This window comes from Triticum aestivum, chromosome 7A (genome assembly GCF_018294505.1).
Source record: "Triticum aestivum cultivar Chinese Spring chromosome 7A, IWGSC CS RefSeq v2.1, whole genome shotgun sequence".
In the NCBI taxonomy this organism is placed as follows: domain Eukaryota; kingdom Viridiplantae; phylum Streptophyta; class Magnoliopsida; order Poales; family Poaceae; genus Triticum; species Triticum aestivum.
Genome location: NC_057812.1, coordinates 16,463,998 through 16,469,256, shown reverse-complemented (window position 1 = coordinate 16,469,256; position 5,259 = coordinate 16,463,998).

Below are 5,259 nucleotides of genomic sequence, written 5' to 3'. Positions count from 1 at the left end.
AAAAAAGTTTTCCACATTTGAGTGTTTTTGATGACTCATGGAATTTTTTACAAAGTCAATGAAAACAATCAAATTAACTCGGCGTACAAAAGACAACAACTTCGGTATGACAAGGCAAAGCATAGCTGCCATGGCAATATGTATAGAAAACGATCAAACTCGCATACAAAAGACAACAACTTCAGTTTCACAAGCCAAAGCATAGCTCCCATGGCATTCCTCTTTTTATATCCTCACAAAAAAAATCCTTTTTTATATAGAAAACAATGAAACTCGGCGTACAAAAAACAACTATTCAGTTTCGCAAGCCAAAATCACAGCTCCATGACAATCCTTGACATGTAAAGAGAAATTTATGAGTCACTCAATGCTCTAGGATGACATCTGTACTGTTGAGTTGTCACGTTACGTTTGTACTCTTGTACTGTATAACTGGTTAGTGTTGTAACTAGCAGTCCTAGTCTCCAGGAGGTTTCCTAGTCTAGCGCCACCTTCTGTGATCGTACCCTGCATGTAGGGCTAACTCCTTGTATATGTAACCATCAGCCCATTGGCATTGTAACACGAGATCCATAATCCAGTTTGGTAATCAGAGCGATGGTTACTCCTCCTTCCTCTCCGCGCGGGCCTGACGCCAATCAAGCCGCCGTTGCCGATGCCGCAGCCGCCGCTGCTGCTACCAACCTCCCCGCCATTGATCTGCGCCCCCGCGCTCCGGCCACCGTCGACGCTTCTGGCTCCGTCGACTCCTCCGGCTCCCCCGGTCTTCCTCTTTCCACCCTCCCACCCAACACTGTGAGCCTTCCTTCCTCCTCCAACCCCCAGCCACCTCTCCCTACCAGCATCGCGGGCGTCGTCGACTTCAAGCTCGCCCTCAACGGGGCCAACTTCGCACGCTGGCGCAACTACATCACCCTCCTGCTCAAGCGCTACCACGCGGAGGACCACGTCCGGTCCGGCTCGGCCGGCCGGCTGGCCGAACCCGACTGGCACGACGACGACGACACCGTCGTCCTCTGGTTCTTCTCCACCATTGAGGGGGACCTCCTCGACGTTGTCGCGCCGGCCGGATCCACTGCCTTCACGATCTGGACTCGGCTCCATGAGTATTTTCTGGACAACGAGGCCGAGCAGGCCATGCATCTCGGCCAGGAGTTCCGGGCGACCACCCGCGGCGATCTCAGCGTCAACGACTACTGCCGCCGTCTTCAGGGCCTCGCCGCCGCACTCGCTGACGTCCGGGAGCCGGTCACTGACCGCACCCTGACTCTGCAGATGCTCGACGGCCTCGGCCCCAAGTTCGCGATGCAGGCCGCCATCATCCAATCCACCGTGCCCCTCCCGACGTTCAACCAGCCGCGCTCCCGGCTGGTCCTCGCCGAACTCTCCATGGACAAGCACGCCCGCGCCGAGGGGGCCCAGGTTCTCGCCATCCAGCATGAGGACCGCGGTGACCGCGGCGGCGCTCGTGGCGGCGGTGACGACCGCGGCGGTGGTGACTGAGGAGGCGACCGCGGCCCCAACGGTGGCGGCGGGCGTGCTGGCCACCTTGGCGCCGGCCGCAACCAACGTGGCGGCCGAGGGCGTGGCCGTGGCCGCGGGCGCGGCGATGCCCCCGCCGGACGCGGCTCTGGCGCCCAGCCATGGCTCGGGTACTTCGCGCCGATGGGACTGCCCTTCCCTCCGCCGCACTCGCCTTGGATCCCTCCGAACTCCGCCAGCGTCCTCGGCCCACGTCCCGGCGTGCCACATCAGGCGTACCCGCTACTGCTGAGCCACGCACCAGCGCCGCCGGCGCCCTCTGGTCCGCCTGCCTACGGTGCTGCCTTCCCCGGCTGGGACGCATCCGCCATGTACCACGCCGCCCCCAGCTACGGCTCTGCCTTCCCCGCCAACTCCGAATGGATCATCGACACCGGCGCCGCCTCCCATGTCACCGGGGACCCAGGTATCTTGACCTCTTGTCATTCTCTTTTAGCTCCTTATACTCGTAGTATCATTGTTGGCAACAGCACTCGCCTTCCTATTCTTGCGATCGGTACCACGCACCTCCCTCCCAAGCCTTTTTACTTACGCCATATACTCCTATCTCCTAACATTGTTAAAAATCTCATCTCTGTTCGTAAGTTCACACGTGATAATTTATGTTCCGTAGAATTTGAGCCTCTTGGTTTCTCCGTGAAGGACCTAGCCACCAAGGCGCTGCTCCTGAGGGTCAACAGTGACGGCGATCTCTATCCCTTCTCCGGCAATAAAGGCGCTACCACCTCCACCGCCTTCACCATCTCCGCGTCCGACTTATGGCATAGGCGGCTTGGGCACCCTAGCTCATCCTCGTTTTCCCGTTTTCCCTTAGATTTCCTTTCTGCATGTAATAACGATGATCGCTCCACGCACTTGTGTGATGCATGCCAGTTGGGCAAACATACTCGGAAGCCTTTTCCCACGTCTACCTCTTATACTTGTGCACCGTTTCATTTAATTCATTGTGATTTATGAACATCTCCAATTATTAGTCATTCAGGCTACAAGTACTATCTCATTATTGTGGATGATTATACGCATTATTCGTGGACTTTTCCTCTCCGTGCCAAATCCGACACGTGCGACACCATTCTTTGTTTCTTTCAATTTATCTTCACTCAGTTTGGAGTGTGTGTTCGGTGTGTGCCGTGTGATAATGGTGGCGAATTCCTTACCACGACTCTCCGCGACTACTTCTCCTCTAACGGCGTCGTCTTCCGTCTCACTTGCCCCCACACCTCTCCACAAAATGGGAAGGCCGAGCGCCACATATGTACCACCAACGACGTAGTTCGGACATTGCTCATCCAAGCCGCCCTCCCTCCTCCCTTTTGGGTCGAGGCCCTCCACACCGCCACCATACTTCTCAACATCCGTCCCTCACGCGCTATTCATCACTTCACCCCACATTTCCTCTTGTATGGTGTCCACCCCACTTACGATCATCTCCGGACGTTTGGATGTCTTTGCTATCCTAACATCTCCGCCACAACCGCCCACAAACTTTCCCCATGCTCCGCACGTTGCGTCTTCATCGGGTACCCACGTGAACAGAAGGGATATCGCTGTCTTGATCTCGCCACACGCAAAGTCCTTATTTCTCGCCATGTCACATTTGACGAAACGGTCTTTCCCTTCTCTGATCCCACCATATCTGCTGCCACAGAAAATCCCTCCTCTGCCATAGGCACTGATCCATTGCGCCGCGTCCCGCACCTCCCACCCTTCCAGACAACCACGCCCCCGTCGCCAGCTGGCCACCCTACCCCTGCTCCTCCCCCGCACCCGCTCCAACCCGCTCCACTCCACAACCATGCACACCACCCACGCGCTGCGGACTGCCCCACCACGGGGCCCGCCAGCCATGCAGCCACTCCCGCGCACCCCAGCCATGCAGCCACTCCCGAGCGCCCCAGCCATGCAGCCACTCCCGTGCCATGCAGCCCCTCCCGCTCGCCTGCAAGTCATGCAGCCACTCCCGTCGCGCGCATTCCCGCTCCGGATCCCGCGCCCAGTCAGCCACGCCCCGCATCTCCCTCGGGATCCTTCCCAGGTGGCTCTCGTTCCCCACGCTCGCCACTCCTTCCCAGTCCCGTCACGTCACGCCACCCGCTGTCCCCCTCAGCCCACCGTTGCTGAAACGCGCCGTTCCCATTCCACCTGTCGCCAACCCTCATCCCATGCAGACTCGTGGAAAAACCGGCTACGCCATGCCTAAGGACATATTTGATCTGCATGTCACCAACGCCCTTCCCCCATTCCCTCCTCGTACCGTTCCGCTCTTCAGGACCCACATTGGCATGCCGCGATGGTCGACGAGTATAACGTGCTAATTCAGAATGACACTTGGTCTTTGGTTCCTTGTCCTGCAGGTGTCAATGTGGTGACCGGCAAGTGGATTTTTCGCCACAAACTCCATCCTGACGGCTCTCTGGTGCGGTACAAGGCACGATGGGTGGTGCGCGGTTTCACGCAGCAGCCGGGTGTGGACTATGGGGAGACGTTTAGCCCCGTGGTCAAGCCGGCTACTATTAGGGTGGTTCTCAGCATTGCGACAACGCATTCTTGGCCCGTTCGCCAAATGGACGTCAAGAATGCTTTCCTCCACGGTGATCTTGCTGAGGTGGTCTACTGCCAGCAGCCCTCCGGGTTCGCCGATCCTGCTCATCCCACGCACGTCTATCGCCTCAACAAGTCCTTGTATGGGATCAAGCAGGCGCCTCGCACTTGGTTCCTTCGCTTCACCAGATTTCTTCACTCCCTGGGGTTTGTCTCCTCCAAGTGTGACACCTCGCTTTTCATCTTACGTCGTGGAGATTCTATCGCCTATCTCCTCTTATACGTTGATGATATCATCCTCACTGCTAGCACCACCACCCTGCTTCAGTCGCTCGTTTGTGCCCTCACCAGTGAGTTTTCCATGAGTGACCTCGGTGACCTTCACCACTTCCTCGGGATCAACGTTCATCGCTCCACCACCGGTCTCTTCCTCTCTCAGGAGCAATATGCTCTTGAGATCCTTGATCGTGCCAAGATGCTCAACTGTAAGCCCATCTCTACCCCCGTCGATGCCTGCAGCAAGCTTTCTGGTGTCATTGGTGTCCCTTACAGTGATCCGACTCACTACCGTCGCCTCGCTGGGGCACTGCAGTATCTTACACTCACCCGCCCCGACCTCTCCTATGCCGTACAGCAGCTATGTCTCGTCATGCACGCTCCGATGGAGGGTCACTATCAGCTCCTCAAGCGTGTGCTGCGCTATCTCCGCGGCACCACTCACTACGGGCTCCAGCTCTATCGCTCTTCTTCGCACGATCTTCTTGCTTACAGTGATGCAGATTAGGCCGGCTGCCCAGACACCCGTCGCTCCACCTCGGGGTTTTGTGTGTTCCTTAGTTCTAACCTTGTCTCTTGGTCCTCCAAGCGGCAACACACCGTGTCTCGGTCCAGCGCCGAGGCCGAGTACCGCGCAGTTGCTAACTGTGTGGCCGAGTCGTGTTGGCTCCGCCAACTTCTTATGGAGCTTCATCGCCCTCCTCGAAGGGCCACTCTTGTGTACTGTGATAATGTGAGTGCAGTGTATCTCTCGTCCAACCCTGTTCAACATCAGCGCACCAAGCACGTGGAGATTGACTTCCATTTTGTCCGTGACCGTGTGGCTCTCGGTGAGGTCAAGGTGTTGCACGTTCCGACAGGGTCCCAGTTCGCTGATGTCTTCACCAAGGGCTTGCCGTC